The sequence below is a fragment of the Symphalangus syndactylus genome, chromosome 22 (genome assembly GCF_028878055.3).
Source record: "Symphalangus syndactylus isolate Jambi chromosome 22, NHGRI_mSymSyn1-v2.1_pri, whole genome shotgun sequence".
NCBI classification, from domain to species: domain Eukaryota; kingdom Metazoa; phylum Chordata; class Mammalia; order Primates; family Hylobatidae; genus Symphalangus; species Symphalangus syndactylus.
Genome location: NC_072444.2, coordinates 59,563,437 through 59,589,864, shown reverse-complemented (window position 1 = coordinate 59,589,864; position 26,428 = coordinate 59,563,437).

Genomic DNA, 26,428 nt, shown 5'->3' with positions numbered 1-26,428 from the left:
CTGGTGAGACCCTTTGAGCACCTGAATCCAGCTACATTTCAAGCAAGATTTACCCCTGGATTTTTTTGTGATATGAGCTAATACATTTTTTGTCTTCAGCCAATTTGAGTTGATTTGCTGAAACTTGGTCTCTGGTTTGCTAAAATTCTGCTTACTGGCTAGAGTTTGGAGCTCCAGGATGGCCCTGCATGCTATTTGTTCAGGTACATTATAAAAAAGTGCTAGTTGCTGGGGCAGTTTGGTTTCTCATCCTGCTGGACACTGTTGTGAGTTGTCTGTGCTTGAAGCTGCTCTTGCCCTCTGAGCGGCCTAAGCCCCTGAGCTATGGGTGATCTGGGTTGCCTCTGAGTCCTCATTTGATTTGGGGACTCACTTGTAGAGACTGGAAGAGGATGACTCACTGTTCACAGGCCTTTGGTAGATTTTCTCCAGTGAGGAGGCCTGACTTGCTTCTTTTCTGTCTTAGTTTTTAGGTTTCTATTTGTATTAGCATCTCTATCACTAGAGGAATAAAAATAATGAACTCGACCAGGAACAGTGGCTCAAGCCTGTAATCCCAGGATTTTGGGAGGCTGAGGTGGGCGGATCGTGAGATCAAGAACTCAAGACCATCCTGGCCAAAATGGTGAAACCCCATCTCTGCTAAAAATACAAAAATTAGCTGGGTATGGTGGCACGTGCCTGTCCTTCCAGCTACTAGGGAGGCTAAGGCAGGAGAATCGCTTGAACCCAGTAGGTGGAGGTTGCAGTGAGCTGAGATAGCGCCACTGCACTCCAGCCTGGGTGACAGAGTGAGACTCCTTCTCAAAAAAAAAAGGAACTCTCATGCCAGTGAATTAAAAGGAGCTAGGAATAGTGTGCATACTCACAGTAATGACATTATATGCATAATATGAGGTGTGTAATATAACAGTGTACATCATATAATAATGCTGAGAGAATGCTGACCCATTCACAATATAAATTAACACATTTTATTTTCTGTATCCATGAAAGGTCCTGGCAGAAACTGATGGCACATTCAAACTGGAAAATTTGAGAGACCTGAATGAAGGGACTAATTACAAAGTTGTGGGCAGGGTGGAGGGAAGCTTCTGGGTAAGTGCAGTGCCCCAGGGCTGGAAACATTGAGGTGCAGTTACCTTGCTGAGGCCTGAATGCACAAGGGAAGAAAGAGGTTCCAGAACCAAGACTGTGAGAGTTGTGTGGCTCTGCAGCCCACAGGGAGAGAGCCGGGAAGAAATACTCTGTCAGAAGTGGATTTATCCTGAAGCTCTTGAAACTGAAGCCTGAAGGCCCCCCACTCACATGGGCCCCTGGAGTGCCAATTGCTGTTGGGATGTAAAACGTGTTCTGTGTGGGGAAGCAGAACCCATCAGCAATTGAAAGTATTTCTCACTTCCGGGCATAGTGGTTCATGCCTGTAATCACAGCACTTTGGGAGCCTGAGGCAGGAGGATTGCCTGAGCCCAGGAGTTTGAGACCAGCCTGGGCAACAAGTGAGACTCCATCTCTAAAAATAAAATAAAATAAAATAAAGTAAAATAAAATAAAATAGTAAATTTCTCTGTAAGCATTTTTGATAAGTTGTCTGAAGAGACCTCAAATTAAAGTGACAGGAATCTCCAAGGCTCTACTAGTTTGTTCTGATTTCTCTTCTCATTCTAAATAAGTATTCATCTTTCTGTCTCCTTATGTCTTAGTATTTTTCTTAGAGAGTGTCTCAAAAATTGTATAAGCTTTTGGGCTCCACAAAACCTGGATTTGCCTCAATCTCACTCCCTCCCAGCCTCTGTTGGACCGGAGAGAAACTTAGATGAAAATGTACAATCTCTGTCCTCATGGGGCTTAGCATCTAGTGAAGGAAATAGGTGGGTAAACAGTAGTAGCCTCTCCATGGTTTTCTACGTCCCCTATCACCCCAAGTAAGCATTATACATCATGGTTCTTATGGTATTGCCTTGTCACTGTCTGGGTTCGTCTTTGTCTCTTCTCAGAAATCCAGGAGCTTCTCAGGGGCAGGAAGTGAATCTCTCACACCAAGCAAAGAGTAAGAGAAGAATACATGAATGCATGAATGGATGAATGAATGGATGGAGTAGATGAAGGAGTGGGATGAAAGCTGTAACTGATCACTATAGGAGGTACAGTCAGAGTATAAGGAAGGTGCTGTTAAGTATTTCATCTTTCTTTATGGTATTATATTTTACTTTAGATTCATGGGCACGGGATTTAAAAAGTTCTAGAAGTATATAGAATGTGCATGCTGCCTTTGTCAAATAGAAAAGAAAATGAACACAAAAGAAAACTTATACCACTCATACCTATAATCCCAGCACTTTGGGAGGCCCAGGTGGGTGGATGTCTTGAGTCCAGGAGTTCGAAACCAGCCTGGGCAATATGGCAAAACCCTATCTCTACAAAAAATACAAAAATTAGCTAGGCGTAGTGGTGCACAACTGTAGTCCCACCTACTCAATAACGCGGGAGGTCGGGGCTGCAGTGAGCATGATCACACCACTGCACTCCAGCCTGAGCAACTGAGTGAGACCCTCCCTGTCTCAAAAAAATTACACATTATATAAACCTTATCTGGGAAGTTATTTTTTATTTTTAAATGCTGATGCCTGGGCCTTGCTTTAGGACTACTCAGTCAGAATTTCTATAGTTGAGGCTGGACTTCCAAATTTTTAAAAAGCCATAAATAATTCTGATGTTCACTCTTCATTAAAAATCACTAGATTTACACTATGTAATAATTCCATATGCCAAGAATGATATTGCACCATATATCTGTTGTTTTTGCCATCTCTTCTCCTTTTTTAGTATTTATACTCTGGCTTTCCTTTGAGGGGTCTCCTACCTCACTGTCAGTTGATATGGTTTGGGTCAGGGTGACCCTATGTCCTCAGACCTCCTCAACTACCCTGCTACCCCATCTGCCTCCAGAGGTGGAGCTGAGACCCAGTTCTGGCTCATCTTATGTCCCATCCATTTGGCCACAAATAGTGGCTCAGAGACAGGCACAAGATGTCAGTTAGTCCAGGACCTCCTAGCCTGAAATCCTTGTGGGAAATTTGGGGAAAGAGAAGTTCTCTTTCCATTGGGATGGCCAGATGATAGGAGGTCAGTCTGGGGCTGTGAAAGTGCCTGTTGGAGTGTGAAGACAACAGAGAAAAACAGATCCAAGTAATGGGGTGACAGAGCAAGTCCTGGAGACTGTCTTTAGGCCCTCAGAGCCAGCTGTTTGAAAACAACTCAACTTGGAACCATGTGACGCCTTTACTTGAGTAGTCACTTGCAACCAGAACAGTCCTAACAATTTTTAAGTTCTTTTTTTGTAAATTTGATTAAAGTTTTCAATAAAAACAAGTTGGAGTAATTCTTATAGTGATAAGAGCTAACATTTATTGAGCACCTACTATGTGCCAGGCACTGTTCTGAGAGCTTAACATACTCACTTATGCAATCCCTGCAGTAACCTACAAGTGACTACATGCCTATTTTCAGATAGAGAAACTGAGGCACTTAGTGAGCCCCACTTCCATCAACTCTGTATTCAACATGCTTCCTGCTCTTGGGTCAGGGAAATATTACAAAGACCTTGCTTGCGATTTGAGAAGCCACCGTTTAAGTGAGTGATTGTACTTTTATGGGTTCAAAGTGTATTGCTGCTTTGAGAAGTGTCTCACTTCAGCCTTGAGAGGATAAGACAGAATGATGGTCACTACCACGCAGGATCACAGAGGAAAATTAGTGGTAGGCTGGTATCACATGAGGAGGTCTTTTTGTGCAGAAGAAAGGTAAGAAGCGTTCTTTTCTTTCTACAAGATTAATTACATAATTAAGCATGGCACACTACTCTCAGAAATTTAGACTCCTGCAGAAGGAAGATGGATGAGGAAATAACAGCACGTTGCCATGGCAGAGGAGATGGGGAGTTGGCTCCTGTGCTATCTCCTGGCAACCATTTGACAAGGAGCCGCACTTGACTTTGAATTACAGGCAAGGAAGCTGCCACTCGGGGATCATCTGCAAGGGAACTTTAATCAAGCTTACCTTGGTGCCTTGAGAGAAGCCCAGATACATTAATAGAAAATAAATACATTTTCAGGTGCCTCTCAGTGGGCCACTTCCTCAGTCTGACTAGTCATGAAAACCATGGAGGCTTTGCTTATGGAGAACCTTCTGCTTCAATTTTCTGAAAGCAGCGTGCCCTATGCCAAGGAGGATTCGCTCTTGTTTGCAAATGCCTTCACCCCAGGGATCAAACCACTGGGGTGGTAGAATCTGGGATACCTCCTGGAATAGAGTTGCCAAAAATCTTACCCTTGTCCAATAAAAGGAGCAAACCCCTCATTTGGAAAGAGGAGCACTGTGTGTGGTGAGTAGGGCAACCAATTCATCTGGCTTACTTGGGACTTTTCCAGTCTTAGCACTGAAAGTCCAAGTGCCAGGAAACCTCTCAGTCCTACACAACCAGGAATGGTTTGCCAAGACCGTCCCTCTATTCAAAGGGAAAGTCCCACATCCCAGGCATCCTACTCTGTTTGGGCTGCTAAAACAAAATACCATAGACTGGGTGGTTTAAGCAACAGACATTTATTTTTCACAGTTCTGGAAGCTGGAAGTCCGAGCTCAGGCTGCCTGCTTCATCAGGTTCTGGTGAGGGCTCTCTTCCCAGCTTGCAGATGGCTGCTTTCTTGCTGTCTTACATAGTGGAGAGAGAGACAGAGACAGAGAGAAGGAAAGAGAGTGAGAGAGAAAGCTCTCTGGTCTCTTCTTATAAAAGCACTAAAATCCCACCATGAAGACTCCAAACTCATGATCTCATCAAAATTGAAATACCTCCCAAAGTGTTGGGACCTCAACATATGAGTTTTGGGGGCACATATTCAGTGTCCCCAAACTGGTACAGTTGGTCATCTTTGGATGACCCACCTTCCCCAATGGTCATCTTTCATAATGCTTTTTAGAAATAGAGAATGTACTCTTTGAGCATACAGATACGTTTACTTTCTCTTTTGAATTTCCCATAGGCTAAGCCCACTGTGACTAAATCTCAAAGGGGCAATGATCTGCTTGCATAGAAACGAAGTATCCTGTCCACCTTACAAACACAGTCTCAAGCACACCACAAGCTTCACCTGCTCTGAGTTCTTCTTGGCCGGGAGTGGTGGCTCACGCCTGTAATCTTAGCACTTTGAGAAGCGAAGGCAGGAGGATTGTTTGAGGCCAGGAGTTCAAGACCATCCTGGGAAACACAGCAGAACCCCATCTCTATTTATTCTAAAAAATTTAAAAAAATACTTTTTTTTTAAAAAAAGGAAGTTCTTCTTGATCCTTTCACCTCTCCTTGAGCAGGGTGTGTGTTCTCTTTTCAAGGGCCAAGCACATAGTAGGTGCTCAATAAATAACCAAGCAAGTAAAATTTTCTCTAATATATGTCTTCAAAGTTCCTTAGTTGGTCATGTAGCTTTCACAGTCTTATGATGGTAAGTGGTATCTTCACAACTCAGAGGCCAACATGTGTGTGCCTGTTCTCTGACAATAACTCATAGTGCTTGGTGAGGATGGCTTTAGCGATACCCTTTCCAGCCACTAGTCTTTGCCAGGGCATGGCAATGCCAAGCTGACTAAAGCCTCTGGGCCAGTTTTTTACTTTCTGACCCGTGGAGTAAAGATACCATAGAACAGGAGTTCTCAACCTTGGCTGCACATTGGAATCATTTAGGAGCCTTAAAAAATTAAATAAATAACCAGCTCCTACCACAACCAACCTATGGGGCCTGAATGGCATCATTTTGAAAAGCTTCTTAGGTTTTTCCTATGAGCAGCCAAGGTTGAAAACCACTGGCCTAAAGGATCTTTAAGGACGAGGATAAACTATAGGAAGGAATTATTCTGGGAAAACTTATCCGTTCTAAGACTAAAATTCACAGATACCAGCAGTGCTTTAGTCAAAGAAATCTCGTTTTCTGTTTTTAAAATATACAGTACTTATTTTTAATTATGGAAATTATGCACAAATTACCTTCGTAAGCCTTCAAATGATTTAGAAGTTTGAAGCGTTTGTAGGTAGATTAAAAAGGCAAAAATTCCTTCTTACCCACACTGCAGTGGTAACTCTCTTGTTGGGATGGGGTATATCCATTCAGATCTTTCCATTGCTGTTACATTTGAATATGTTTGCATAAAAATATATTTTTCATAAATGCAATTATGCTTTTTATATTCTTCTCAATTTTTTTTCTCCGTAATGACTCCATCTTCTAGATATTTCCAAGCTACCATATCTCTATCTACTTCATTCATTTTCATTGCTGCCTGGTGTTTGTAAGATGAATGTTTCATACTTGATATCATCATTCCCTTGTTTGTTTCCAGAAATTTGCTGTAACAAACACTGCTGCCCTCAATATCGGATTAACACTATTCTGTGCCACACTCAAGTAGATTTGCTAGAATAGAAACCTAGTGGAGGTTTGCTGCATGCATATTAAAAAAATTGATAGCAACAGCCAAATTGCCTCTCAAAAGACCACGGATTTACATTCTTAACAACAGCTCCCAGTGAACCCTGCCCCTGCCCCCACCCCTCTGGGGGCCTTTGCACATGCCATGCTATTACCTCTACAGGGATTCTTCTCCCTTCCTCATCTTTCAGATCTCAGTTCAAGCCCTGCTTTCTCACCCCCTTGCAGGATCATCCTCTTGTGTCCTAAGCTGTTAGGACATCAAGCGCTTGTCCTTCAGAGTGTTTAGTGTGTATATTTACTTTCATGTGGGGATTGTTTGGTTCATATCTGGCTCTTTGTGCTGTTTTAACTCTCTCCGTGGCCCTCCCTCAGGCCCATTCCTCACCCTTCCCTGTCCCCAGAGGTTGACCCTGGACTCCCTCGCCACCTGGCTTCCCATTGGGTTTAGCCACAGGAAGCACTGGCAGGTGATCTGGAGGGCTGTGACTGATACATCCTCCCATTCTAGAAGGCATTGTAGAATGTAAGTGATGTTATTATAGGGATTACTGCAAATTTCATTTAATACACAAACTTCAGTACTTCATGATGAGTCCCAGTGACAGTCCATTATACCTTAGAAGCCCCACAACAGAGAAGTTTGAGAACTAGGATAAGGTTATCGAATGGAAACTCCCAAAGTGACAGCCAAATGAGGGGCTTTTAGATACAGATAATTCTTCTTATAATTGGCAGTTAGATTCTATATAGTAGCAGCAAACACTGAATTTGCAAATCTTGAACAATTGCTCCTAAGAGAAATACAGGGCTAAATTCCTGTAGCTTCTGGTCACAACGTTTTTGTCAGCCAATAAATCTATAACCTTGTTTTGTGTGTATTTGTGTTTAGAGACATCTTATTTAATATACAGTGCTGATTTGCTAATGTTGAACTCATGGCCAACAGCAATGCAACTCACGCCTGAACAAAGCTTATTTAACACATGTTATTTTCCCTACAGGGCACATCACAGGCTTTTTGTGCTTAGGAACCCAAGGCAACACTTCAGCACGACACTTGGAGGCCATTTTCAACAGCAAAATCACAGACAAAAACTCCACCAAAATATGACAAATGTGGCAGTAAATAGGTAGCAGAAAGGACACTTATTTACAGTATGACAGCTGAAACAGGAAGGCAGAGTGTGGCTAGTTTGACCTCAGCGGGGAACAGGTGGGTGGGGAGCCTCCAATTTTTTGCTGCTTATGCATGCCTGCAAATGACCCACGAACACAGGCAAGTATTCATTTGGAGGCTACAAATACATTTTAGCAAGTAGGCGAATGCGCAGATACAGAATCTGCAGACAATGAGGATAGTTTGTATTTTGTTTGGCCAGCATGGTGATGCAAAGAAAAAAAGAAATGGAATGGGAATGATTGGGACTGAGGGATGCCTTCTGGAGCTGGCCACAGTTCCCACCACTCCCAGTTGTTTCCTGCGGACTGCCTCACACATTTACTTTCCCTACCCGGACGGTGGAGGCGTGAGTCTGGGGCACCTGGTGGGGGTTGACAGAGGTAGCGTTCCTTCTGTCAGAGGGCAGGTCTGAGAAACCCATCCCAGTGAAGTAGGGGAATGAGCATCCAAGGAAGCGGAGGTGGAGCATGAGAAAATCAGGGAAAACAGTGCAGCCTGCAGGGAGGAAGGCAGAGGTGTGCTATTGGCTGTCCTGGTGGGGTTGGGTGTGACTCAGGCCTCTCAAGGAGTCCAAGCCCACAGGGCACTGTGGAGGCACTGCCTGGCTTCTGCCTCCCAGAGCCCCAGCTGCTCCCTCCATGTAGACAGTGAAGGTGGGGCCTGGGCCAGCTGACCCTCTCGCTCTGCCCTAGGGACATTCCCCTGCAGTTTCAGATGAGTGGCCTCACCTGAGCCAGCAGAACTAGGGGGAAGGCCATGGGTCAGACAAGTTCCCGTCATCTATTCACAGACAATGAGGGCTGAGTTTTCCAGGGACCTGAAACGTGTCTGTTGAGGACACAAGTTTAAATTTCTAGCCATGGGAGGGAAATCTTTTTGATCAATTTTTTTTTCCTTTATTGCCAGGTAAAATGGTACTAAACATAAAATAGCATAGCATCACTCTGTCACCCAGGTTGGAGTCTCACTCTTTCACCCAGGCTGGAGTGCAGTGGCGTGATTTCAGCTCACTACAACCTCCATCTCCTGGGTTCAAGCTATTCTCCTGCCTCAGCCTCCCAAGTAGCTGGGATTACAGATGTGTGCCACCACACCTGGCTAATTTTTGTATTTTTAGTAGAGGCGGGGGTTTCATCATGTTGGCCAGGCTGGTCTCGAACTTCTGGCCTCAAGTAGTCCACCCCCCTCAGCCTCTCAAAATGCTGGGATTACAGGTGTGAGCCACTGCACCCAGCTGTAGCATTACTCTTAACACAGTACTGTTTTGAACTAGCATGATTTCCTCAGGGCCTGAAGACTCCTACACTGAATTCCTCCTGCTATTTTCCTTTTATTTGTTGGATTTTTGTATGTTTTAGCTGATCAGTAATCCCTGTTTCCTGCTATCAATGTTCTGATGAAGTCCAGAAAAATGGCAGAGACAGACTTAGCAAAGTAGGACTGAGCTATTTAAGTCTACAAAAGCAGGAAATATTGTTTGGAATCTCCAGAGTGCTGCACTAGGTCTGCTTGCTGACTGAGTTCCAGGAAGGTCTGCCAGGATAACTCTTTAGTATTTCCCCTTGGCCTAGTCTATGCTGTGTCCTGGTCAGGACTTTCAACGCTAAGATGAAAACCTATACTCCTTCAACTTTCTCCTGCTTCTGGTCTCCCAGTGATGAACTCACTGCCTTTTGTCACGCTGTGGTGTTTATATTCTGATTGACAGTCTTCACATGCACAGCTCCTGGCCAGCCTGGGCTTTGGGGCCACTCTCTCTTCACTGCTCACTTACTGTCTGATGCAGCTGTTGAGGCTGGTGCTGCTGGCCAGAGATGGTGAACCATATAGCCCAGAACTAAGTGTATCATTCAGAGAGGGACCAAGTAGGTAGAAAGAAAAGCTCAATGGGCGGTAGATACAGGGGTGGCAGAGCTTTCTCCTGAGAGGCTAGAGAAAGAAGATAGCAGGAAAGCAACTGTCTTAGTCTGTTTGGGCTACCATTAAAAATACCATAGACCAGATGGCCTATACACAACAAGAATTTGTTTCTCACAGTTCTGGAGACTGGGAAGTCCAAGATCAAGGCAGATTCTGTGCGTGGTGAGGGTCCACTTCCTGGTTCTTAGATGACACTTCTCGCTTTGTGTTCACACGGAGGAAGGGGCAAGCTTGCTCTCTGGAGTCTCTTTTAAAAGGGCACTAATCTCATTCATGAGGGTTTTGCTGTCATGACCTAATCACCTCCCAAAAGCCCCACCTCCTAATACCAGCATCTTGAGGGTTAGGATTTTAACATATAAATGTTAGGTAGGGGGACATAAATATTCAGCCTATTCCAGTAAACTCAGATTGCCTGAACCAACTGAAGCAGTTTCTGGAACTCTTAATGAGGAACTGTTTCCAGGAAAGTAAGTTGTCTAGCAATTTCTTAACCAGTAAAACAAAGACAAAAGTTTTCTTGCCTAGAACTAATATTGAAATTCTGCCATGCATCAGCATCCTACTACAAGCAAACTCCTCGTGGATTAAAAGTGTCCTCCCTACCTCTGGGGATGACACCAATGGCCCATAGACATACTCACCCAGGCCAGAAGACAGTGACCCACACAGACATGGCCTTTCCCTTACTCCCCACAGCAGATCTGTCACCAAGTTCCATCACCGCAATCCCCCAATATCACTGGCACCTTTCCACCTCTATCTATCACTACCTTGTTTCAGATTCTGGGCTCCGACATTTCAAACCTCACACTGTCACCAGACAGAACTTCCTAAAAAGCCAATGAGATCATGTGTGCCCTTGCACATTGCCAACAAGACAAGCCTAATTTCATTAGCATGGCATGTTCAGCCCTTCTTGATCTCACCTACAAAACACATGCCAGTAGGCCGGGCACGGTGGCTCACGCTTGTGATCCTAGCACTTTGGGAGGCAGAGGCGGGCGGATCACGAGGTCAGGAGATCGAGACCATGGTGAAACCCCGTCTCTACTAAAAATACAAAAAATTAGCCGGGCGTGGTGGCCGGCGCCTGTAGTCCTAGCTACTCGGAGAGGCTGAGGCAGGAGAATGGCGTGAACCTGGGAGGCAGAGCTTGCAGTGAGCCAAGATTGCGCCACTGCACTCCAGCCTGGGCGACAGAGTGAGACTCCGTCTCAAAAAAAAAAACAAAACAAAAAAACACATGCCAGTAGTCAACTAGTGACCCTTCACCAGACTCCTGGCTTGCCTGGGAGTGCCCACGCAGGTATTAGAGCCAGAAAGACTTGGTTCTGTACCTCAGATTTGCCACCTACCAATGGTATGACCCAGACAACTTACTTAACATTTCTGAGACTCAATTTTCTCATCTGTAAAATAGAGATAATAATATTTAGCTTCACTACTTACCAAACTGTTCATACTGGCTCCTTTTGGGAAATGCAGTCAGGGGCAGAGTGAAGAAGGGGCTTACATTTTATACAATCTTAAATTGTTGACTTCTTTAGTAAGAATATGCATTGCTTTTTACCAATAAAAGTGTTCAAGGAATGAAAAAAGTCTGGTAGAGGTTGCATAGCATGGTGGTTAGACTCTGGAGCCAGGCTGCCTGGTTTAAATCCAGCTTGCCCACTTACTCGCTGTGAGACTGTGGGCAAGTTATTCAACCTTTCTGTGCCTGCTCTGCTGATTTGTAAAACAGTGCTTAGCTCGTAGGGTTGTTGTGATGATTAAATATGTAACATACATGACATGTTTGGAATAGTGCCGGCACATACATGCTGCATATGAGTTTGCCGTTACTAGTAATGTATGGTGAAACACAACAAGTGAGTCATACCTGTCTGGTGTCCTCTGCCCTCCCCCACAGATTTCATAGGGTTGCTATGAGGATTAAAAGGGGTCTATGCGAGTGGCAGCTGGCTCATGTTGAGCACATAGTACCTGCTGAATAAATGCTAGTTCCCCTCCGTTCTGCTTTCCTTTCCTTTCCAGGCTCAGTTCAAGGACTTTTCCTTTGGAAAGTCTTTCCTGACCCTGAGGCTGTCTTGGCCACCCCTGCATTTTCCTATATTAGGACCCTTTGCACAAGGCAGCGCCATTGCTGGCTTACTTCTCTGTTCTGCACCAGACCCTAGGAACTTTGGTGGTAAGGATGGTCTTAATTTAGCCTTGCATTTCTAGTGCTTGACACAGTACCTGGCAAACAGTAGGAGCTCAATCCATATTCTTTGTACTTTGCATGAAATAATATGACCTCCACCTTCAAGCAGTTTATAATGTATCTAGGGTGAAATATGAACATTCAAGAGCTTAATCTCATAAAATGTAAAGACCTGTTTTCGACAATATCTTGGCACTGGTGCTGAGGTTCCCCTGAGGCCTTGGGACAACCGCTTCACCTCTCTGGGATAAAATTCCCTTAGCTGTAAAAGGAGAGTTTGGAACATACGTTCAGGCCGCATGAAAATGCTTGGTCAACACACTGGTGCTTAAGTAGCAGACTTGGGGAGAACATCCATCCATTCCAGAGAAACTCAGAGAGGGAGAAATCTACTTTGGCCTCTGTGGTTCTGTAAATCTTTATGGAAGAGGCAGTATCTGAGTTGAGCTTTGAGGGGGTGGGCAGAGATTAGGGAAATGGGGAGGAAGGCAGACTATTTCAGGCAGGATAATATCTGAGGAAGAAAAAGTTTAAAGGAAATGAAGACACAGATGGGAAAGAATTTTTTTTTTTACTTTTTTGTCCAAAAAGAGGAATTAAAAGGCACATTGTCTTGTGAATACTGGCATTTTATTTCCTCTATTAGCTTTGAAGTAAAGCAAGGGAAGGGAAACACGAACTGGAGGCTATTTAAAACAAAACAGGGGCTGGCACACTGACTCATGTCTGTAATTTCAGCACTTTGGGAGGCCAAGTTGAGAGGACTGCATGAGGCCAGGAGTTCAAGGTAACAGTGAGCTATGATTGTGTCACTGCACTCCAGCCTGGGTGACAGAGAGAGACTCTGCCTTGCCTTTTTTTTTTTTTTTTTTTTTGAGACAGGATCTTGCTCTGCTGCCCAGGCTGAGGTGCTCCAGTGATCCTCCCATCTCAGCCTCCCGAGTAGCTGGGACTACAGGCATGTGCCACCATGCCCGGCTAATTTTTGCATTTTTTGTAGAGGCAGGGTTTGCCATGTTGCCCAGGCTAGTCTCAAACTCCTGGGCTCAAGCAATCTGCCTGTCTCAGCCTCTCAAAGTACTGAGATGACAGGCATGAGCCACAGCACCCAGCCAAAAAATTTTTTTAATTAAATTAAAAAAAAAAAAAAGCCAGGAACACAGAGGTCTGCTCAAGCCTGGAGAAAACTGTGATTCTAAAATTTGATAAGACAGTAAAATTAATTTTTTTTAAAAAAAGCACACTAGAGTTTAAAACAAGCAAACAAAAACCGTAGGTGCAAAGATAATTAAGCTAATAACCAAATGTTCTTATTGCTTTGGAATTTAACTTATTAAAATGAAATTTAATTTTCAAAATCCACGACTCAGTAAAAAGATCTTTAAGAAATAAAACACTGACACTTAGTTGTTTTGTACTCAACTTGCAAGAACTGAAAGTGGCATAAAAAAATATAAAAATTTACCTGTATTTTCTAAGTTTTCTACAATGTGGCATTACTCGAGTGATTTATAAAAGTTCTAAAATAAAAATAAAAGCTATTTACAATAACCTCTGAATTTTTTGAGCCCATATTCTCCCTCCTCTTTTTCATTTGCCTTCTATATGGCAATAGCCCAAAGTATAACAATACAAAGGAATCCTAATTGCGACTGCAGGTCCTCTAGCATCTGTTTATGTATGTGTTTGTACCTTGTCTACATTTTTGTCATGCTGTAGAGTATGACAAAGGTAACAGTAAACTTAAATACCATCTCTTCTTAGTTTAACCTTTAGCCAGTGCCAGTGCTGAGTGACAGGGATCTGTTATTAATGGATATTGCCCCCTAGTGGAAAATTCGCAGGACCGTTCACATTTGGGACAGCTACTTGGCCACAGTGCAATTTTCAAACCACTCTGTTATGCAAGCAGGATGAAACTTCTCAGTTTCAAGCTGTTCTGTCAAACCTGGCTGTGGTAGACAGAACATTCTTTTCTACCCCCCACCCATCAAAGACGTCTGTGTCCTAATCCCCAGAACCTGTGAATATGTTACCATACATGGCCAAAAGGACTTTGCAGATGTCATTAAGTTAAGGACATTGAGATGGGCAGTTACCCTGGATTATCCAGGTGGGCCCAATGTAATCAGAATGTCCTGTCAAGAAAGAGGCAGGAAGGCCAGAGTGAGAGAAGGAGATCAGAGAAGCCAGGAAGGCCAAAGTGAGAGAAGGAGATGGGAGAAGGCAGGAAGGCCAGAGTGAGACAAGGAGATAGAATGGAAACAGAGTGAGAGCTGAAAATGCTTTGATGCTGTCTCTGAAGATGGAGGAGGGAACCGTGATCCAAGAAACACAGGCAGCTTCATAAATCTAGAAAAGGCAAGGGAACAGATTCTCCCCTAGAGCCTCTGATAGGAGCCCAGGCCTGGTGACACCTTAATTTTAGCTCAGTGAGACCCATTTCAGAGTTCCAACCTCTAGCACTGTAAGATAATAAGAGTGTGTTGTTCGAAGTCACCAGGCTACTGGTGATTAGTTACAGCGGCCATAGGAAACGGATGCACTAGTTTTTGAGAAAAGGGAAAGCCGCTATGGGACATGCTGCCAGGAGACCTAAAACCCTGACCCTGGTGCTATTGCTTTTGTGTTAATCATGCAGGAAGAACGTGAACCAAATCCTTGAAAGTCATGACACTGTGAAAATGCATTTACAAGAAGAGAAATTTTACTCTCTCTGACCCAACAGAGAGTCAACCAAGGTGGCATCCTTGCAAAAGTAAATGATGACAGTTACCTGACTGATGAAAATACACCTAACTGTCCTAGGGAGGGAGAGCTTTTTTCGAAATAAACACTTTTTTCCTTAGGCAATAGATATATGTTACTCGTGCACTCTAGAAAATTAGAAAATACAGGAAAACAGAGAATAAAAATCACCCATAACTCCACCACTCGGGGAACCACTATTGTAGCATTTTTCTTCTAACCAGTTCTTGTAATTGTCAAGAGTATGTAGCATGAGCAATTTTGAATCACTTTTTTTACTTCATATTATATCATGAGCATTTCCAACATCACTATAAATCCTCTGAAAATATTGCTTTTAATGATGACACAATACTCAATGGTTTTCATCTAAAATGGACTTAACATTGCTGTTTCTGAGCATTTAAGCTGTTTGGGATTTCCAGTATAATGAATAACAGTGTAGTGAATATTTTTATGCAAAGTCTTTGCTGAATTTTGGATTATTTTGTTAAGGTAGATAGCCAAAGATGAAATAAGTGGTTTAGAGGTTGTGGATAATTTCAAGGTCTATGAAACTTCCTGAAAAATTATTTTCCATTAGGTTTGTACTAGTTTTCTCTCCTACTAGCAGTATGATGGGCTGGGAAATCTGCGTGTAGTAATCTTAGTGGCTCTCAAAGATATTTAACAGTAACTCACCCTAAAAAACACATTTTGTATCTTAACCAAACACACACCCACACACTCATAAATGAACTGAAACAAAGCTTTCTCTTTGAACACATAATGCATTCCACTGATGTTGTGTTTTCTTTTATCTCCTATTCTATTTTTTTTAATGCTAGCTTTAATTCATAAGTTGATTTCAAGGCCTATGAATAGGTCATGACCCAGTTTGAAAAAACCCTGGTAAGAGCCTGGGAGAGGACACAGCTGAGTGTAATTCACATATGCACCTAGGAGGATCACAGGAACTACCCCTTTTAAACATATCTCAAGACCCAAATTTCCTGCCACTTCAAGAAACATGCTCGTTTGATGAAATGATCATAGCACTAGATAAAAACAACATCTGCATTGAACAGCTGACCACCTTTTAAAATCTGAATTTAGCTCTGCCTCAAAGCCTAAATGTCATTCCCATTAGTTCTACATTTTTGGATGTTTGTTAATTCAAGAAATTCTCACAGGCACACATCTTGTGATTTCTGTGTATTTAATAATGAAAGATAAAGTGTCAACAACGCAGAATTTTGAATTCTGTGAGATTCTGATGTAACTTCCACCTTTGGTGTTATCAACACTTCTGTGTATCCGTGAGTTCTTCTACCTAGGCTTTAAAAAAAATTTAGACTTTCCAGCTAACATCTGGGAAAGGCAAATGAATAGCAGTGGGTTTTCAAAAATAGAGAAAAGGACATAGAAGAAAGAAAACAGGCCAGGTGCAGTGGCTCACACCTGTAATCCCAGCACTTTGGAAGGCCGAGGTGGGCAGATCACCTGAGGTCAAGAGTTTGAGACCAGCCTGGCCAACATGGTGAAACCCTGTCTCTACCAAAAAGTACAAAGATTAGCCGGTGTGGTGGTGCACACCTGTAGTTCCAGCTACTAGGGAGGCTGGTGGGAGAATCTCTTGAACCCAGGAGGCAGAGGTTGTAGTGAGCCAAGATCAAGATTGTGCCCCTGCATTCCAGCCTGGGTGACAGAGTGAGACCCTGTTCCAAAAATAAAAAAATTAGAAAAAGAAACCATCTCTATTTTTAGATAGATGTCAGATTAATTTTCTGGATTCAGTGTAAGAAAAATTCCTTCTTATGTTTAACACATGAATTTTTAAAAAATCTAAATATATTAAATACAAATATAAGCAAATATATTAAATACATATCGTAGGCCACCCAGCTCTAAATTTTATGAGAGAGCTGAAGGACAAAAATTTCATGAAACATTATATTTTTGATTGGTATTCTTTTTTCTTTTTCTTTGTTTCACCTGGTAAATAAATAGAGAATACTAGAAGAAAGACAACAATGTGAAACAGTTAGACATAAAAGATTATTAAAAAGTGCCTCAAAAATTAGATCACCTTTTATTTATGATCCACTTTTCCTGCAGAGAATTCAAAGCACTTCACAGACATCTTCCTTATTGATTTCCACAGTCCTTTAGTGTAAGAAACAGACAAAAGAAACTTATATCCACAGTACAGAGGTTTAGGAGAAAAGTCTTGTAGCCCAAGGACCTGCCCAGATTCAAAAAGAAGATTGGACAAAAATAATGTTACATTTAAAAATTCTGAATGGTTATCTCACACGTGCTCTCTGCCTTCAACCACAGGGGACCCTCTGGAGTTTGAGGTTCTGAGAGCAGTGTTCATTCGTTAAACACAGCACCAACTGTGTGGCCAGGCACTATTTCAAGTGCTTTTCAAATATCAACTTATTTCATGTTCATGACAACCCCAGGAAGTGGGTACTATTATTTCCATTTTACTGATGAGGAGACAGAGGCACTGAGAAAAATGACTTGCTCAAGATCACGACTAGTCAGTGGTGGGACTGAGACAAGAGAATAGGGTCTGGAGGCAGGGAACCTAAGGCCAATTCACGCTGACTTCCTAGAACTAAATCAAAAGGAAAATCCCAACTTTCCATGCCTAAGTAGCAAAAGGACCAGAGGCTACTCCCTTTGCAACCCCTACCACCCCACTTTTCTGCGGGCATATGCAAAATGGAAAGTACCTCCGACTGGTTGCTTTCTGCAACCAATCAGATGTTTGCATAGGAGTGTAACCTTTGTAACTTCACTTTAGCCTCTGATTGGTCACAACCAAACAGACTGATTGTGGGCCACTACTTCATTTGCATGGGGTAAACATCAAGTAGCCAATGGGAAACCTCTGGTGGGTATTTGGACCCCAGAAGATTCTATAACCGGCTCTTGAGCGTTTGAGGCCCTATGCTCGGGACCTGCTCCTACGCTGTGGAGTGTACTTTTATTTTCAATAAATCTCTGCTTTCGTTGCTTAATTCTGTCCTTGCTTTGTTTGTGCCTTGTGAATAATTCTTTGTTCAGAATGCCAAGAACCTGGACACCATCCACTGGTAACAGAACTAGGGTCCGAAGACTCCAAGTCTGGTCCCTTGGACTCAGTGATTATACTCTGTAATGATTATACTCTGTAAATGAATGCACACCCTATTCATTGGAAAGTCACCCTTCACTGGGATTTTTTGTTGTCTGCTACATCGGGGCATATTTTTTGACATGCTCGTTTCTGTCAGAGAAGGAATCCAAAAGCCTGTGTGTGTGTGTCTGTGTGTGTATATGAATACATGCATATATACTCACATATGTATATGAAGCAGGATAGAACTTCACACACTACAACTCACACACACACAAAGCCTGTAATTTTGTATTTACTCAGTGAGCCCGTCTTGCCCACGTTGAGGAAAACACTTAAAATTTGGTATTAAATTTAACTCAGTCTCTCCCAGTTTAAATCTGTGAATTGTGGGTAAATAGTGGATTTTTACCCTATTTACATTCCTTCTCAAGACTGTATCTTCCCCTCTCCTTGGGCACCTGGGTATAGGTGGCAGGCGGTGGGGCGGGGCGGGGTGGTGCCCTCTATGGGTTGCCCCTGCTGACCACTAGATGGCCCTCATCCTACAGGGCCATCTCTAACCATGATGTTGAGGACAAATAGGTCCTGCCTGGAATTTTGGATGTCACCACAAAATATGAAGGTCCCTGCTACATCCTTCAGTCATAAGACCTTATGCTGTGGGGCCTCCTCTTTTTGGTGCCCAGGCTTTCTCTGGTCCACCAATTTTCTTAGTATTTCCACGTCCCCTCCTGGAGCCCTGCGTGCACCATGTAGACTGTGGTCCACTGGGACCACTAACTCCACTTGAATGAAGCTGCTCCACCACTTCCCTACAGCATCATTGCCCAGTGTGGGACTTCCTTTCCTACAGCTTCCTCATGCATAGAACCCCTAGTGTTCTCAGGTTTCTTCAAACGTAAGAGTGGGCTCATTACACGTCTTCTGGAAGTTTCCATCCCCCAGGACAAGCCAAGGCATTTGCATTTGATCTTTTGCCCCCTTTCCTCTTCCCTTTTCAAATGTTCCCCGTTTATCCAAGTTCTTTCCTTCTCTATGATCGAAGCTTTGTTTCTTTTTATTTGAACAGAAGTTTTCAGAATTTAGAAAACAACCTTGTCATTCAACAAAGCCTAGCTTTCAAGATTATTATCTTCACCATGGACTTCAAATCTACTTGAAACTTAAAGCTGAGCTATGATTTCTTTGATCTCAGTGGTGTCTGCCTTCTCTCTGAAGCAAAGAAGGCCACTGCTTCAACAGGTGGGAAGTTGCTCAGCAACATGATTTACTGGGAATGATAAATAGTATTCCTTGATTCAAGTACCAGGACTAGAGAATAATGAGCCTTCAACTTAAAAGTCTTAATTGTATTGGCCGGGTGCGGTGGCTCACACCTGTAATCCCAGCACTCTGGGAGGCTGAGGCAGGTGGATCAAGAGGTCAGGAGTTCGAGACCAGCCTGGCCAATATGGTGAAACCTCATCTCTACTAAAAAATACAAAATTTAGCCAGGCATGGTGGCGTGTGCCTGTAGTCCCAGCTACTCAGGAGGCTGAAGCAGGAGAATTGCTTGAACCTGGGAGGCGGAGGTTGTGGTGAGTAGAGATCGCACCACTGCACTCCAGCCTGGGGGTGACAGAGTGAGACTCCATCTCAAAAAAAAAAAAAAAAATCTTAATTATAGACTACTTATAGGAGTAGAATAATACTAGGGGTAAATATAAGTGAATGGGGTCTTATTAAAAATCACACAGTAAACCGCTGCCGTGGCCTTGCCTCCCATCTTTCTTTTCTACTGCAGTCTGTCCTTGATGCCCTTTAACAAAATATTTTTTTAATAAGTTCCTTCTGTGTTTAAAATCTTTTGAATTCCTATCACCTTCAGGATTAAGTTCAATATTCTCTGTGATCTGGGCACTGCCTGGAGCTTCAGCTTTCTCTGATGCTACCCCGACCACTCTATCCTGAACCCTCCCCACCCAGTGCATCCTATGCCCCACCTGCCAAAGAGCTTAATTCCCTGCAGACTCCCCTGGGACCCCCACAGTCACAACAGCAATCCCTCACACATGCTGCCATCCCACTTGAATGTCTTTCATTCTGCTTCTCCTGGCCACTTGGCTAATCCTGCAAGACTCAGATCAAGTGATCACCCCCTGGAAGATCACCCCTCAAGCCTTGATGTATTGTGATGTGTCTGATCCAAGCAGCCTGATGACCCTCTATCCTAGTATTTAGCAAGCTGTGTTTTAATTGTCTATCTCTAAAGTATTTCATGCAGTCCACATATCTTAAATACCATTATTTCACCAACGAGAATGTGTATCTAACCATGAATCACATTAATCAACAAGTCACCAATTTCATCATTCAACAGCAATTTTTGACATTTACTGTCCTACTTGGCAAAGCATTGATGGAAATACGATCAGAAGCATGTGTTGTGGCCTTTCTGATGTAAAGCCAACTGATCACCCCTAGAACACATATGTTTGATTAAGACAACTGACATGCTTGGAGATGACATTTGAACCATCTAGCACGTATGTCTAGCACACCTGGTCTATGATGAAATGTTTAAAGCAATTTATAGACATAGGGACATGCTCTTCGAGATGTCAAGAACATCTGTTCTGAAAGCTTTCTCCTGCTGTTGCCAAAGTCCCTACTTCTGGAATGGACTTCTAGAGCAGCTTTGGGCTAAATATGAACATAGGTCTTCTTGACCTCTGTGACACACTTCGTTACCTGGCCTTGAAGCAATATTGCCCATAAAGTGACCACCAGCCCTTATGGTACCTTTGTGCAGATTAGAAAAATGCCCCTTCCTCCAGGTGGATGCAGCCAGTGCCAGGCATTTCAACTAGCAGGGAATGAGCTGGATTTGCATGCCCACTCGTCTCCTTGGCCAGGTGGCCTTGTGTGGCGTGGAGAAAAGTCCCTGGGTGTCCATGTATAGACTCCCATAAAAACCCTCAGAAAAAGAACTCCTTTAACTTTTTCCTTCAGTTCCTCGTCTTTTGCAAGCAATCCTCCAAGTGCATCCTCCCCTTCACAGCACACACATACATACACCCTAGTGAAATGTGAAAAGGCAACCACTCATCCCCACAGGAACAAATAATCATCCAGGCAAATGCTAGTCTCAGTTCGTAGACAGCCAAGAAAGATTGTGCTTCCTCTCTCTTGCTGTGCCCCTCATTTCCCCTGCTCCCTTGAAAAACAAAGTAGAAGCTTCTGGGAAAAACAATCTAGTCTTGTGACTATGTATGTAATTAAAATAGAGCATTAAAAATCGACTTCAAGTCGATGGGACCATGTATCACTTAGGATGCTTTTGGTGGGAACGAACAGAAAACCCAGATGGGTTTTCTGGCTACAACTATAGGGGAATGTATTATGTCATTGTATAGGAGAATGTATTATTTCACTCTATAGGGGAATGTATTGTCTCACTCAGCAAGAAGTCCTGAGGTAGAGCAGCTGCAGGGCCAATTAGTCCAGTGGCTCAAACAACATTCTCTAAAGCCCAGGTTCTTTTCACCTTTTCCCTTTGTTGTCTTCACATATCAGCTTAGCTCCCTCTCTGTTACAAAGTGGTTGCCATTGTTCCTGGCTTCACATACAGACATGGGCGGGTCCAGCAGAATAACAGGAGCTTTTTGTTTAATGTGCTTTTTCCGTTCCCCACTCCCCAGGGAACTGAAGATTTCCCTTCTAGTTCTTAGCCAGAACTCTGTTCCATGCCCACACCCAAATGAATCACCTCCAGGGAAATGGGATTGCCAGGCCTGGCTTTAGGCACTGCCACCATTCACCCCTGGAGCTGGGATGAGGAAGGAGGGTTTTTGTCGGGGTGCTCAAGGAAGTGAGTCAAGTTCAGGGTGACTGGTGTGGAGCATGCAGAGGAGGGATGCCCCGGCCGGTCATGCTGTGGTGAGGAGTTGGCCTTTATCCTGCCTGTCACATGGAGGCATTTAGTATCTGTTTTTAGAAATAATCTTGAAACTACAATCTTTAAGTAAAAATTGTCTTCCATTCACACACTGCTCTCCGCTGTGTCTCTTCTGAAGAAGCCTAAGTGGAAAAGGATAAGATCGCTTATTTTGTGCTTTCGCATTTCCTGTGGGGAGGACTCCCCCTTCGAAGTGTCGGGAGATTATCTGATGAAGCCGTTTATAAAAGCAGGGCTCAGGCACTCCTCTGGGACCCACAAGCACGTTCTTCCAGAGGCCACACCTGTGTCCAGCAATGGTTCTAATCCAAGAGGGCCTCATCCCATGGGGCTGGAACATCCATGCCATCCCCAGGCCCCAGTAGGCCTTCCTCCTCATTAAATGTTTCTGTCTTGGCAGTTTTGGGAAGCATCTACCTTTTCCCCAAAGAGAGTTACTCACATTTTCCCAAATTAAACTTCTCACCCCAGGTAATTTTTATTTTGAACCCTCTTTAGGCCCTGAACTGTGACTTTTAGTCTCTGTACTTCACATCAGGTTCTATTTTAGTAAGCACTGCAAATGTCAAGGTAATGACACGTGATTCCTTTTCAGGAACACTGTGGAAGATGCTAATGGAGAAGTATGTCACCAGATGACCTCCTGAGGTCCCCAGAAGAAACATACACAGAGAGCGAATCCACTTCCACCGGACTGGCCTCTGTGAATAGGGAAGGGAAGTCATGTTTGCTGTGACTGTACTCTAGGCCAGGGGCTTTGCAGCCATTTAGTCTGCCCAAGAGACTTGACATGGGCATTACTATTTCCATTGTTCAGACATGGAAACTGAGTCTGAAAGAAGTTAAAGAACTTGCTCAAGGGGGGATTTGAGCCCAAATGTGCTGCCTCTAAAATCCATGCTGTTATCAATGCATCATGCTGGGCTCCGGCAGAAGTGAGTAAGGCTGAGTGTGCTGAATTCATTGTGATAAGAGGCGCTGACCTCCATGGAAAGGAAAACCCTGAGCCTGAGGCCCCTGGGGCCATGTCACACTTTCACTTTGTCCTGCCCAGAGCATCTGGGATGATGAGGCAGGAAAGTGGGAAAGGTGTGTGGCTGGGGAGGGTCGCAGCAGATCTTGCCCCACACCCCTCCTCCATTTGTGAATCAGTATTTAGAGCAGCTGCTCCCTGGAGACTTTCACTTTGGGCCTCACATTAAGGGGGGGGGGAAAAAAGAGCAGGCTAAAGACAGGCAGGGCATGAGTTCTGTGCCTCGTGCCAGGTCAGAAATAGAAAGGTGACAGCTCCCCTCTGAATGAGATGTTCTGGGATCTAAGAAGACAAAATGAATTCCTGAGATTTATATTTTTTCCCATTTTGTCTGAAACAGTTTTCTCTTTCCACTGTGAAACCACTGCTGAATAACCTTCCCTGAACCTCTCAGTTTGGATAAGGAAACAAATTTCCTGCTGCCACGGCAACAGCCTCTCACTTACCCAACTGCGGAGTGGGGGGATGCCCAGGGCGGTAAGGTCTGTGATGCACCAGACAGTCACACCAGCGAAAGGCTCATTTACCGGTGTATTCACCAGGTGCCAGGGACCCACGTCAGAAATTCAGGCTCCCTTACCTGCTCAACAGATGGCAGAGCCACATGACCACATGGCCCAGGGCAGGGCACTGAGAATTCTTATGCAAAACCAAGCCTCCCTGGGCGGGAAGCCTGCACTGGGGATAGTGATGGATGGTGATTCTCCACCCTTTCTCCCGGCCAGCCTCCCAGCGGGGCTGCCTGTTTCCCTTCTCACATTCTTTTATAAAATAAAAAAGTCAAATCAACTCATACTTTTTGGGCAGGGCACTGTATGACATACAAAATATGTACTGTACATTGGCGAGAGTCTGAAAGAAAATAGGTCAAATGGTTAAGAGCAATTATTTGTGATTAATGAGATTATAAATAATTTTTATTTTTGATGTTTATTATGTTTTCTTCGAAAGTCTCTAAGTTGAACATGAAATACTTTCCTACTAAAAAAGGAAAACAGAAATTAATTCTTTTACAAACAGAACAAAACAAAAACTAAGAAATACAGTCAGTTCTCCCCTCACGTCTTCAGTGTAGAAGGGCAGGTGTAAGTAGATCTGGGTCCAAGCTGTGGCTTCGCCAACCCGTGGCCCATTGTTCTGTCAGAGGCGTTTGAATCGCAGAACCTCCATCTTGAATAAGGGCTGGGTAAAATGAGACTGAGACCTGCTGGGCTGCATTCCCAGGACGTTAGGCATTCTTAATCTCAGAATGAGCTAAGAGGTTGGTAGGTCTGGTATCACAAGATACAAGCTATAAAGTCCCTGCTGATAAAACTGGATGCAGTAAAGAAGCTGGCCAAAACCCACCAAATCCAAGAGGGCCATGAAAGCAGCGTCATGACTGCTCATTATACACTAATTATAATGCAGTAGCATGCTAAAAAACTCCCGCCAGCGCCATGACAGTTTACAGATGCCATGGCAACGCCCGAAGTTACCTTATATAGCCTAAAAGAGGGAGGACCCTCAGTTGGGGAGGCAATCCCCACCCCTTTCCTGAAAATCTCATGAAAGATCCACCCCTTGTTTAGCATATACTCAAGAAATAGCCATAAAAATAGCCAACCAGCAACCCTCAGGGCTGCTCTATGGAGTAACCACTCTTTTGTTTCTTCTCTAATCCACCTGCTTTCACTTTACTCTATGGACTCGCTCTAAGTTCTTTCTTGCAGGAGATCCAAGAACTGTCTCTTGAGGGTCTGGATCGGGACCCCTTTCTGGTAGCAGTTCAGTCTCATGCTTTTCAGTGCCATTTTTCTGACTCCTGATTTTCATCTCCAATCAGACCTCTCCTATGAACTCAAGATTTGGATTTATGGCTACCCATGTATCATCTCCACTTGGATGCCTGATTCTGAAACTTAATATGTCCAAAACTAAATTCCTAATCTTTGTCTCCGGGCCCCCAGCCACTCCCAAATCTGCTTCTTTTGAAGCTCTTCCCCTTCTCCAGTGGTAGCAGTGCCATCTTTCCAACTGCTCAGACTAAAACCCTTAGAGTCATTCCTGACTTATCACTTTCTCTCACATCCCACATCCAATCTGTCTATAAATCTGTCTGGCGTATATATCATATGCTGTCGTCTCATAAAATCAAATTACTTCTCTTCACCTCCACTGCTACTACCATGAACCACACTGTCACCTTCTAATACCTGGATTACCACAATCTTTAATCCACAATCACTTCCTGGTTTCCTCCCTTACATTTTAACAGGATTTTTGTAAGATAGATCTTGTTACGCCTCTGCTCACATTCCTCCAGAAGCTTCAGGACATTCCACATGAAAAGCAGGCTTACAATGGTCTTAGAGACCCTGCACTGTGTGCCCACTCTCAGCTCTCTCTGGCCTTGTCTCCTACCATCTCCATCCCCATCTCCAGCCACACATGTCATTTTCTGTGCCACAGTGAACATTTCAGAATCACTCCAGCCTCGGAGCCGTTGCATTTGCTGTTCCCTTTGCTGGGAATGCTCTTCCCCTAGATGTCTGCATAGCCACTTCTTTATCTCCCCTAGATCTTCACACCAGTGATTTAGATCTTCCCAGTGAGGGCTTTCTGGTTCTAAATTCCTCCACCCCAGTTCCAATACTCCTTCCCCCAATATCCTGCTATCTCTCTGTAGCAAGAGTCACGAGAGTCACCATCTAACAGTATTTATTTCATCCATGTGTGTTGTCTACTCTCTCCCTCCCCCTACTGGATGGGAATTGCCTGAGGCAGGGATTGTATGCCTTGTCGCTGCTGTATCCTCAGTCCCTGGGTCAGAGTAGGCACCAGCACAGTGAAGGGGATACCAGTTGTTTGGGGCTGGGGGAGGTCCCCAGATGCCAGTCGGACCTCGATCCCAGCTAGTGTTGAGGTTCTTGACGCCATCTCAAGAATGAATTCAAAGATGTGTCAGAAAATAGTGAAAGTACAGGGATGGATTGCAAAGGGAAAAGTACACACTGAAGACATGGGAGTGCAAGCATACTCAAAAGAGACATGCGTGAGGGAGGTTGATCTGCTACCTTTATGGTTTTCTTTAACCAAGGGGTGGGATATTCATGAAAATTCCTGGGAAAAGGTGGGGATTTCTCGGAACTGCCATATCACCCATTTTTGCACCAAATATGAGTGTTCTCAAAACTGTCATGGTGCTGGTGGGTGTGTGATTTGTATGTTAATCAAATACATTACCATGTTGGGTTCAGTTGATCCTTAACCAGCTTGGTCCACACCCTGTTTTTCAGGGTCTTAATCAGTTCCTAGCTTCTGCAGCTATTTTAATGGTTTCCTTTTGCTTGTCATGTGAAACTGCTGCCTGGAATTTTCTATTCTCCTACGACCGCCTTGTATTATTCCTGTTTTAAAGGCACTTGTGGTAGCCAGAATAATAATCCCCCAAAATGTCTATGCCCTAATCCTGAGACTTGTGAATATGTTACCTTACATGGAAAAAGGGATTTTGCAGACATGATTAAAATAAGGATTATGAGATGAGGAGATTATCCTGGATTATCTGGGTAGATCCAACATAATCACAGTGGTTCTTATGAGAGGAAGGGCAGAAGGGTCAGAGTCAAAGGAGATGTGATGATGAAAGCAGGGCTGGAGAGATGTTATTGTTGAAAGGGGCCATGGACCAAGAAATGCGGGCAGGCTCTGGAAGCTGGAAAAGGCAAAGAGATGGGTTCTCCCTTAGAGCCTCCAGAAAGAATGCAGTCCTTCCATCCCATTTTAGACCTCCTAGAACAATAAGAATAAACTTGTGTTGTTTTAAGCCAC